At 32.6% G+C, this 12,252-nt stretch overlaps 1 pseudogene across 1 annotated transcript; it reads left to right on the forward strand.

Moving 5' to 3' along the window:
* The first annotated feature begins 4,678 nt into the window (after positions 1–4,678).
* Positions 4,679–7,547, forward strand: LOC145082090 (protein neprosin-like; annotated as a pseudogene). Its single transcript, XR_013696629.1, has 7 exons — positions 4,679–5,166; positions 5,264–5,350; positions 5,432–5,647; positions 5,786–5,950; positions 6,074–6,127; positions 6,242–6,377; positions 6,951–7,547. The product of XR_013696629.1 is annotated as a protein neprosin-like (transcript).
* The last annotated feature ends 4,705 nt before the right edge of the window (positions 7,548–12,252 follow it).

Raw genomic sequence — 12,252 nt, forward strand, 5'->3', positions numbered from 1 at the left:
TGTCATTTGTCAACCTATTAATTCTTCATTTTAAATTTCAAATTTTAAATTTTCTGCTATAGATTAAATTAATAACATTAGAACAAAAATTAAAATAAAATTAATACAAATTATAAAATGATATAATTTCATATATTTATTTAAATCAATGATTAAAATTTATATAACTAAAAAATATATTAATTAATAAGTTATTTAAAATAACTGATTAATAATTTTAATTTTTTACTATATAAATTTAATTAAATTTATAATCGTGGTTCCCACGGGCTATAAACTAGTATATATATATATATATATATATATATATATATATATATATATATATATATATATATATATATAGAGAGAGAGAGAGAGAGAGAGAGAGTTAGGTTCAAATGTTTTCACTATCTATTGTGTGCATGTATGATTGATTCTGGACCAATCATTTTAGTTATTTTAAAAAAGTAATTAATGCATATTAAATGCTGAAGATGTAATTAATATTCATTATATCTTCAACATATAATATGCATTAATTACTTTTTTTAAATAACTAAAATGGTTGGTCCAGAATCAATCAGACATGCATATAATATATAGTGAAAACAAAATAATCTAGTCGTATATATATATATATATATATATATATATATATATATATATATATATATATATATATATATATATATATATATATAGAGAGAGAGAGAGAGCTAGTTTATTTTGTTTTCACTGTATATAGCCATATTTATAAGATAAATTCAAAAATTCGCCAAAATATAAAACTTTTTGCAGGTAGCCACCTACTTAAGTATTAAGATTTTTCGCAAGGTTCTATGATATCACTCCATCACTCCATCGTTATCTATTGAGAAAAAAACAAACATAAACATATTTATTACATATACTTTTTAAAAAATTAACCAAAATTTAAGAAATTTCCTCCCATGATTACATCTTTCGATTTTCAGTGAGGACGCTACGAAATGTGTTTTGATACTGCAAAATGTACCTTCTATATACTAGTATAAGACATTTTTTTCCCATTATTTTAACATTTTTTTTAAATCTCTCTTTAACCAAAGGTTTTGTTTTAAAAATATAAAGTTTTTTTTAAGGAAATTAAGTAATCTAGCCATAATTTAATGTGTATTTTTGAAAAATAATCCAAAAAATTTGTTTTTAGCAAAAATAACTATTTAGTCCGAAATGGCTATTCGAGACAAAAAAAATAATTTTTTTAGAAAAACGTACTTTTCGTTTGACATTCCGGATTCCATACTGAAATTTTGGATTTCGGATTTCGAAAAAAAAAAACCAAAATTTAAATAACAAATTTGAAATCTAATGAAAAATTCGGGAATTTTGAGAAAAAAAACCGTTTTAGTTAAATTTAATAAAAACTTAAACAAACATAATAAATATAACTATAAACGATATTAGTGCTTAAAATCAAACATTTTATTGAAAACCGGTCACATTAAACACTTCAGAATAGATATTTCGGACATAATGGGTATTTTTTTGAAAATAAATTGGAAAAAAAATAGAAAATAACTACAGATCAAATCTGAAACAAGACATTCTTTAAAAAAAAAAGAACTCCAGAATATGAACAGTAATCTGGAATGAGACATTCGGGAGAATGTAACTATTTTTCAAAAATTGAAAAATGATTATTTTCTTTAAAAAGCTCATATTTATAGATTAGATTACTTAATTTCTTGTTTTTTTTTAAGTGAAAATGATATCTAAAGATTTCTACCACAGAAACTACAAAAAAGTATTTTCTTCACATTTCACGTCTCTCAGCTGTAGACTTGTTTGGTTGATGATTCTGTAGTGGTTCCATTAGATCATTCAGGTGGATGATCGTCTGAATTATATCGAGAGATTAGTAGCGATCCTTGACTAGAAGATGAAAACCTTGAGGAACAAATTTGTTGAGTTGGTGAAAATACAGTGGCAGCACCACAAGGGTTCTGAGTGGATGTGGGAGCCTGAGGAAGAAACGAGGAAGCGTTACCCTGAGTTATTTGCGACAATAGACTTCGAGGATGAAGTACTTCGGGCGTACTTATGAGTACTTTGCGCGTACTGGGCCAGCACCCTGATTTCCAGATTAGCAGCGTACTTCGGGCGTACGTACCAGGTACGCCGCACGTACGTTTGTCTGTGGGCCTTTTGCGTTTTGGGCTCGGGATTTGTTAGGCTTCTACCTTGATCGAGTTAGGCCTTAAGCCCATTTGTAGTATTAGGTCATTTGTGAGCCTTAGGTCATCATGTAGTTCTTGGGCCTTAGGGTCTTTTATTAAGTTTGACTCAGAATGCATTTTGGGCTAGTTTGGATTTGGGCCTTGATATGGTAGGCCAATAAGGCAGGGTTTAAGCAGCCTTTTTACCCTTAAGTCTGAATTTAGGGTTTTGACTCTCGGGTTAGATTATTGACCTAATTTCCAATTAGGGGTTTATACTTATGATCTAGTGAGAGGATTTCGTGAGTCAGTAGCCCAAGTGTGATTTGATATCTTCAGTCTAAGATGACTTTCCTTCACTGTATTTGTAGGTCAAAGGCACCAATATCGCCCCACTAGTCTATGTTTGTAGTATGATGGCTATCTTCATGACAATTATCTATTATGCATGTATTTGCTTGATGTCTCTGTGACTCTTTTGTTATGATATTATGTGGTAGTGGTAGAGGTGAAATAGACCTGATACCGGTTGAAAGAGACCGAAGGGTTTGAAATATACCTAATATCGGTTGAAAGAGACCGGAGGGGTTGAAATATACCCAGTACCAGTTGAAAGAGATCGAAGGGGTTGAAATATACCTAGTATCGGTTGAAAGAGACAGAAGGGGTTGGAATACAACCCCTCGCTAATTCCCGACCATGGACTCATCTCAAGGTGGTTTTGTCAATTTGCTTCAAACCGGTTCCCCTATCCAACAAACACAACTTTTCCAACAACAATATCAACCTTTCCCGACCTTCCAACAATTCCAACCACAACAATCACAACCACTAATTTCACAATCCCTTTATTCGCCAGATCTTGTTTTAGAAACGTAACCTTCACCACCATCACCTCAACCAAAAAAAGGAAAAAAAACGACGCGACCAACTATCGGCCAAAAAAGGGTGCCATGGACAAAATAGGAAGAAGAAAAGCTAGTTGAGGCATGAGTTTTAGCTTTCCAAGACCCAATTGAAGGAGATTATCAAACATTCATTGTTTTGGGAGAAAGTTCGAAGCGTGTTTTTTGCATTAACGGGAAGTGAAAGTCGAAATCCCTATCAAATTAGGTCGAAGTGGCGCGATATTCGACTATAACACACCGAATTTGGAGGAATTTACAGTAACCTCCAAAACATACGCAAAAGCGGGACAAACGATTTCGATGTCTTCAAGGCGGATTTGGGTCAATTTGAAAAAACAACACTAACCCGCAAAGCTTTTCCGTATGTGAAACTGTGGCTAAAATTGAAAGACGCTCCAAAATGAAAAGAGCAAACGGAAACTTCACAAACCTCTTATGGTTCAAAGCGTTCAAGAAACCCGGATGCAACTTCCCAACGATCGGACGGACGAACACACATCGACATCAACGATGATCCGGTTAATTTTGAAGACGAGCAACCTCTTCGTCTGTCTGTTGGAAGAAATAAAGCAAAAAAAAGCGGGTTCGTCGGCTCCGAGTTCTAGTGTTATTGATCATTTTGGAGAGAAAATTGATCGATATGTCCACATTCAAGAAACAAAGGCGGAGATGTTGAGTCGGGTGGAGCAAAAAATGATAGAAGCACAAACATCATTCCAAGAGGTGCAAATGACGATTCAAACAAAAAACGATATGGAGATTTTGAAGTTGAAAGCGGACGATATCGAAGGCGAAAATTTAGATATTTTTCTTGCGATGAAAGAGTTTGTTTAAGTCCGATATAGGAATAGGTGGTAGTTTTTTTAGTTATGTTTGGTATTTTTAGGTGTTTTATTTTTATTGTTATTTTTATTTTTTCATTTTAATTAATGTAATTTTTTTTATTGTAATGTGGTATTTTAATTTAATGAAAAACTAGTATTAAAAAATTATGTTTTTTTAATGTATTTTTAAATTATATTTAATTAAAAAAATGAGGTAGAGTGATGTGTTTAGTGGTAGGTATCTTATAATTCGTGGTAGAGAGTGTGGTGATAATGCGATATTCACCGCTATAATGGTTAGTGACAGATATAACGGATAACCTTAGATTCTCCACCAATGGTTATGGCTGAATTTTTGTAACTTTTAATTAATTTTTGAAAAAAAATCTGAGGGGTTATCTTTAATATTTCTTTTTAACATGGCCCACATAAGAAATAAACCAAATATCTTATGAAAAAGATTGACAAGAGCAAAACAAGAAATGAACTAGCAAGACTTAATGATAAATCAAAGGTTGAAATTATTTTGATAAAAGGGTTTGAACCCTAATCTTTCAGTGAGGAAAGCTAGACCTCAAGTTGGAAAGAGTGAAGACCATTTTGAGCATTCTTTCTGGTTTTGTGGGTGTCATTTAAAAAGAAAAGGTGTAATTGATTAAAATAAAATTGACTATTGGTGTGTTAATGGGTTTTAAACCCTACACACCTCTAATGTAATGTAGGCTGGTTCTGCGTGTCAGAGCACGAACCCAAGGAATCTTGATATGAGAGAGAAAAAAGAGTGTATTTATTTGTCAATTCGAGTCATTTAAAAGTAAGACTCAAATTTTTAACACTCACCAACTCTTCTTGTCTTTGAAGGGTTGCACCAAAAAATCAGAATAAACTGATTGTTTCTTTGTTATTGTTGTTGTTCTCTTGTTAATAGTATCTAAGTAGCAAAGAGACAAGTGATTAATCTGCATAACAGATAACACATTTGAGGTCATGTTAGCATAGGATACAACCAAACACAGATATTGTTTCTTAAATACCAATGCAAACATGTCTTCTTCCTCTTCCTCTTCTTCTTCTTCTTATTCTAAATCTCCAATCATTTTCTCGTTTGTTTGTATTCTAATCTTGTTTGTCGCTGTTGCTGATTCCGTACCAATAAACGAAACAAGCTTTAGACCAACGGGAACATTGAAGAAGCTTAAGAAAGTCAGAGCTCATTTAAAGAAGATTAATAAACCTGCGCTTAAGACCATTAAGGTAAGTTTCCTCTTTGACTTATTGTGTTGACATTATCCTTAGTTTCTTGTAGCTCAAGGTTCGCTTTCGATTTTCACAATTTGGGTTTCTTTTGTAGAGTCCTGATGGAGATTTGATCGATTGTGTTCCTTCTCATCTTCAACCTGCATTTGATCATCCGAAACTCAGAGGACAAAGGCCATTGGTATATATATACATTCATTATCTTTTTGTTCTGTTTTTTGAATCGAAGATTTCTTAAAGTAACTTTTCATTTTAATCACAGGAACCACCATCTGAGAGGCCGAAGGGGAACGACACCATTGATGAATACTTGGAGACAATTCAACTATGGGCAGAATCTAGCGAATTCTGTCCAAAAGGCACTATTCCGATCAGAAGAACCACCGAAAAAGATGTTCTTCGAGCTAGTTCAGTAAAAAGATTTGGAAGAAAGATCAAAGGAGGTGTGAGGCACGACACCATGAGCAGTGGCCATGAGGTTTGTTTAACTTTAATCAATCTGCAATTCTGCATGATCAACAACACTCCGAATTCAAACCAAAAATGAAAAAGAAAAGACAAATTTATCTGGAAAGTTGAAGATTTGCTTGCTGAGATACGTTTTCTGAAACTATAGCATGCAGTCGCTTTCGTTAATGGAGATCAGTACTACGGAGCAAAAGCCAGTATGAATGTATGGACACCTGTTGTTACAGATCCATATGAATTTAGCTTGTCACAATTATGGGTTATATCCGGTTCATTTGGCAATGATCTCAACACCATTGAAGCCGGTTGGCAGGTAGATAACTTATTTGTATTTAATTCCCCATTATAGCATTGATTAAGACAACCCTTTTTTATTGAAACTTTAATGAAATAAATATGTTGTCACTTCAAAAATATTCATGATGTGATTTTCCAGGTTAGCCCAAAGTTGTATGGAGATGGTTATCCAAGATTTTTTACTTATTGGACAGTGAGTAATATCTCAACTGTTTCTCTATGTGTGTGTGTGTGTGTATATATATATATATATATATATATATATATATATATATATAATTGGGCTAATAAATGTTAATATATACAGACTGATGCATACCAAGCAACAGGGTGCTATAACTTGCTATGCTCAGGATTTGTTCAAACAAACAGCAGGATTGCTATAGGTGCCAAGATCATCTTACAATGGAAAACAATTTGATATTGGTATCATGATATGGAAGGTAATGAGAAAAGCATTTGAATTTATTTAATGATATGCTAAGTTTAAATCAAATTTGGTTGATTCTATTGTGGTATACTTAATGGTTAAGGATTCGAATTCTAATTTCAATATGGATTTCACTCTTATGGGTATTGTACATTTTTGTTTTATATTTCATACCTAGTTGTTAAAAAAATAACTTAAAGTAAATAATAAAATAGGAAATATTTTTTTTTTCATGATAGAGAAAAGTTGTGAAGTGGATTGATAAAATAATAAATATTAAGATTCTTTCTCCATTTCGAGGAAGTGTCTCCCATGTGTGGACTTCCCTTTAACTTTTACTTAATTAAGTAATTAAGCTATATAGACTATTACTAAGTTGATATCATCTAGGTTTTGGAACAATTATATATATAAGCCTTTATTGTTCTTTTCCTCATGTCCTTGATCCATGATCTTTGTTTGTTTTCTAAACAACTATTTCTATAACTCAACTTTTACAATACTGTTAAATTGAAGTAATAAATTAACAAAATAGAAGGTTATATAAAAATGCAACCATTGACATTGTTGTTGTTTTTATATAAAGGATCCTAAACATGGACACTGGTGGCTACAATTTGGATCAGGGGTGCTAATAGGATATTGGCCATCTTTTTTATTCAGTCATCTACAAAAAGAAGCAAGTATGATACAATTTGGAGGGGAGATAGTGAACTCAAGATCAAGGGGATATCACACATCAACACAAATGGGAAGTGGTCATTTTGCAGATGAAGGTTTTGGGAAAGCTTCATACTTTAGGAATTTGCAGGTTGTTGATTGGGACAATAGTTTGCTTCCTTTAACAAATCTCCATCTATTAGCTGATCATCCAAATTGTTACAATATAAAAGCAGGAAAAAATAATGTTTAGGGGAATTATATTTATTATGGAGGTCCAGGAAGGAATGGAGGTTGTCAATAGAGAAAATTGCATAGTGGTAACAATATTTTTATTTACATTATTAATTCTTTCCCTTTAGAGGATTTTTGAAAAATTTTGTCTACAAAAAGATCCCTTTTTAAGTTGAATTTGTAGTAGGTTGCCATATATAATTAAGGCCATGTTAACGAGGGCTCTTGTATATTAGCGTTAGGGGTAGTAACCGAGTTTATAATGTATTATGGTTTGTATTTTGTAATGTGGTGAGTTTGTTTTTTCACTTTTTTGTGTACTTTTTTACATCTGTCATGGGGGCCTTTGGTACTAGTTTGACCATACTTAAGGGTTCAATATCTACTTTTGGGTATTGAAAGGAACTTCCAAAAATGAAAACTACCCTTGATATGAGGAGACACCCTTTATATCATCACTTATATAATTTTATTCAAATTAAATTTCTAAGCAAATAAGGAGCATATATAAAAAAATGAAGAAACAGAAAGAAAAAAAAAAAGTGGTTGCGAGTCATAGTTATGCATTCATATGGGAATGGAACTACTAAATATTAATTATTAAGATATATAGAATTAAATCTAAGTCATGAGATTTCCATAGGTAGAGCACATGTAGCAGATTCTTAACTAATAAAACATTTATTGATTTAAAACATATAGTATATTAATAAAACTTTGAAAACACAAGTCTGGAATCAAACAATTAATATAATAGACTAATAGAGTATCTTAGTTATCCCATCATATTATTTTGACTGATAGACAGTCAACCCAGGCAGCAAATTGAAAGAAAACAAACATGCTAATTATAAACCATACCAACCCCCTCCATGAAGAACTGGCTCAACAATGGACTTTTAGAGATAATTCCAAGAACTAATTTACTGCCAACAAGTACTTATATTATATAATTTTTATTTATTTATAATTTTCTTTTTATGTTCAACAAGTACTTACAGATCAGAAACACATCATAATTACTCACTGTTTCACATTAGCATGTCTTTGGCATTCAGTGTTACAAGGTGTTTAGACTGATCTGATAATAATGTGAAAACAGGATGTCTGTAATCGCTGAAGTAGACTTACATGGCCCATTTTTTAATTTTTGGATAAACAGTCTTATGGAGGCAAAAAGATAATATACCATAGTCTGTAACTATAATACTATTTATGTTTTTCCGCTTTCTTAGTGCATGCACAATATTTACCCTTTTCCCAAAAAAGCCTTTATACTTTTCATATAACTTTATAATTTTTATCATACAATGCATTGATCTTACAAAAGCTCAATAGAACAACATATTTTTTAAAAAAAAAATTATTTGTTAATATTTTACATGAAAAAAGTTTATTTTTTTTCCAATTGAACTACATATCCATTAAGCAACAACGTGACATCCGAATATCGTTGAGTTTAATGCATTCAAATTATAAATGCTCTTAGAGCATCTCTAATTATAGGTTATTTAAAAAGTAAAATACTAAGAATTAACCCCAAAAAGTATTTTTTTTACCCTTAAATAAGTTGATTTTTGGATCAATAATATCAACCATTTTTATTCGAAAATGATGCTTTTTTAGTTTCATGTTTTATACAATTAACCCTATTTAATAATGTTTCGTTTTTATTCTTCTTATTATATTTAACTTTTAAAGATTTATTAAATTTTTGACTAATTTTTCGTTTTGATCTCAAATATTAAATATCAATTTGTAACTGTCATATTATGTTTTTATTGTTTTTATTTTTATAATTATATACATAATATTGTAGATGAAATGAAACAATACAAGAACTCTGAATTTATAGTAGTATTTATTTTAGTTTTGTGTATTATAATATATTTGTTTTATTTAATGGTGTTGTTAAATACTTTTAAAACAATCAATACATCTTAGTTATCACCGTACAACGAATGAGAAGGCAAACGGGTAACAAGTTGCGCCGTTAAGCCTTTTTGTTTGATAGTTAACTGGTGTTAGCAGTGGTTCCTGAAAGCACAAAACAAACAACATTCGAGGTTCGAGTTCTCATCAAAGCATTGCCTAACAGGCCATCCTAACATATCATCTGCAATCCAAACTAGCATGTTATTCTAGAGGCTCATACAGTAGGCATACAAAGGCATCTCTCCTATCATACAACTCTAAGCAGATCATTAGCCCTAATCTAGCATGTTATTCACATACTCACATACTGAAAATAAATAAACATGTATGGTTACTTTGGGAACACATACTTGAGCTCGATCGATTGCATGCATCACATCCCATGTTAAAAATATTTTTAAGAAATCTTTTATTTTCACTTAATTCCTTAGTTTGAGTTCTACACACGCGAGAGTGTATCTGGATCCCTCACACCAAGGCTCTGATACCAACTTGTGACATCCCAAAATAATAAGTGAAAATTTTTGTTTAAAATGAACCAAACCATCAGTCATATATTTCAAAATCATCAGGTATGTCATAAGAAAAGCAGTTGTTAGAGTACAATCCCAAAATCATGAAATGAAAAATACAGGTGGATGCAATGCGATCATGCCAATCATTTCCCTTTTGAACTGGAAGTACCTGAAAAACATTTAAACATAAATTGTAAGCACAAAGCTTAGTGAGTTCCTCAAAATACCACAACATACATACACATCATCTCTATATATCATACTAAAACATGTAACGGGTCTATTACCCTAAGTCCCTTCTAACTCTATGAGTCCCTTCCAAATCGTTGAGTCCCTTTCGAATCATGAGTGCCCTCCGACTCTCTGAGTCCATTCCAAATCCTTCGGTATCTTTCAACCGGTACGGGTCTATTTCACCAACTAAGCATACAGTCATACCAACAAGAGTCACAAACACAACAAACACATACATGGATATCAGAAAGTGTCACAAAGACCACTACTATGATGAAACATAATCCAGGGGGCTAGCACTAGTGCCTTCGACCCATAAGTATAGTGAGGAGACTCACCTAACAGACGATGATCAACTGTTATAGCTCCTGCTGCTACGAATAAAAATGTTATAACCCACCCATATATTCATACAAAGTACACTCTTGGCCACGTGTGGCTCTCAAATGACAAAACATACACATCTCCCTCATTCGCCACGTTGTGGGCACGGGGTTCAAAGCGTCTTAATGGGTTAAGTCGAGTTCTCCATTTCCAAAGGTTTCAAAGTTCATATTTGATCATGTGTATTGTCTAAATGGATCGGTTTCTAACTTTATCCCTTGAGCCTCACCAAAAAGGTCTAGAACTCAAGTCTTAGGTTCATAAGGCACAACCATGGCGAGGGCTTAACCCAGAAGCACTTAATCCCTTAAGTCTCAAACCCATCTGCTCCAGAAGAGCTCATAACACCAAAACCAACTTAAAGGTTAGTGCTTTTTAGACATGCATGTCCAATGCATGTCTTGGACTCAAATTATGTCAAAATTGGGTTTATGACCAAAATATTATACATGGCTCGATCAACAAACCAAACTTCAGATCCAAACAATGAATTACTCCAAATGATCCATAGATTCATAAAGTTACAGCCTTTATAAACTCTCACCATCCCAACTAACAAGATTAAGAAGAAAATGGGACAAATTCAAGATCTAGCAACCTATAATAAAAAAAGGTGGAGCCTTGAATACTTACAAGGGTCCATAATCGAGCTAGGAAGGGAGATGGGGACTTTCTTGCTGATCCTTGGCTTACTCCACCTTGCTCTTTCCTTCAAAATCTCTCAAAAGCACTCAAGAAAGCTTCAACAATGGAGGAAAAAGAATTAGGGTTTCTTCTGGGTTAAAGAGGGTAGTGGAGGCTGAGGGTGAGCAAACCATAACTTCCCCATTCCTTTAAATAGGATGCAAACCCGGAAAACTAGGGTTTAATACGTCAGCAGCAGCTACGTCGTGGCCTTGCTTGCTATTTCGTGTCAAGTCAAAAGCAACCTGCGACCAAAAGATGCCTTGCCACGTCGTGGCGACCCCAAATCAAATTTTAAATTAAAAATAAAATGTACCTCAGAGCTAGATGTTACACAGATACCATTAGATTTGAATATAGTTATTTGTTATGTCCCAAAATGTAAATCCTAATTTTCATTTTCAAAATATAGTATAAAGTCAAACTTTGTTTCTAAAAATAATATAAAAACTCATTTGTTTAACATTGTAAAGACGTAGTTTCCAAAACACAGTCATAACGTAAAATTAATGGAAGTGTGTGACAAAATTATTAGCAAGCAAGAATCTGAGCAAGCTTAACATGTAGTGAGTCATCAGTCCAATCTTTAAGGTATCTTTCAAGAAGAGTTACAGCTTCATAGTTGCGACCTTCCATCACATGTAAATCCACCAATGCTAATGCAGCTCCAAGGTAACCAGGTTCTAGTCTAAGGGCAGACTCGTAAAATTTCTTAGCGTGTTTCAAAATTCTTCACAAAATCGTCTGCTTAAACTAAGTGGATCTTCTCCCAATTCACCTGCTCGAGCAATTATCTACACAATTTGAAAATTGCACATACATTTGTAACAATTTAGCTCTATATGCATTCATTATGATATGATCGATAATTATGTTCACTCACCTTATCATCAGCATCAGTAAAATTTCGAACATAGTTCACTTCATATCCCATGAATTGTAGGTATCTGCCTAAGTGTCAACAAAAACAAACAGAAAGCCACATGATTAGTAATAGCCAAGATGAAGTATCAAACAGTAAACGCTTTAAGATACAAAGAATCTTGTGTAGACGCTATGAATATAAGAACATTCAATTATATGTTCAGAATTTAGGATATCGGATTAGTTCCTATTAGTAGATAGAAGCGAATTGCTTTTGAAGCCAAAATAAAAAAATCTATCTTTTAGGCTAAGTGCCCAAATACTGCATCAATAAATGACAAATCTACTTTTCAGACAAATTCAATTGAGATAGCCACA

The sequence above is a fragment of the Lactuca serriola genome, chromosome 1 (assembly GCF_051521515.1).
Source record: "Lactuca serriola cultivar US96UC23 chromosome 1, Lser_US96UC23_V15, whole genome shotgun sequence".
Taxonomy (NCBI): Eukaryota; Viridiplantae; Streptophyta; class Magnoliopsida; order Asterales; family Asteraceae; genus Lactuca; species Lactuca serriola.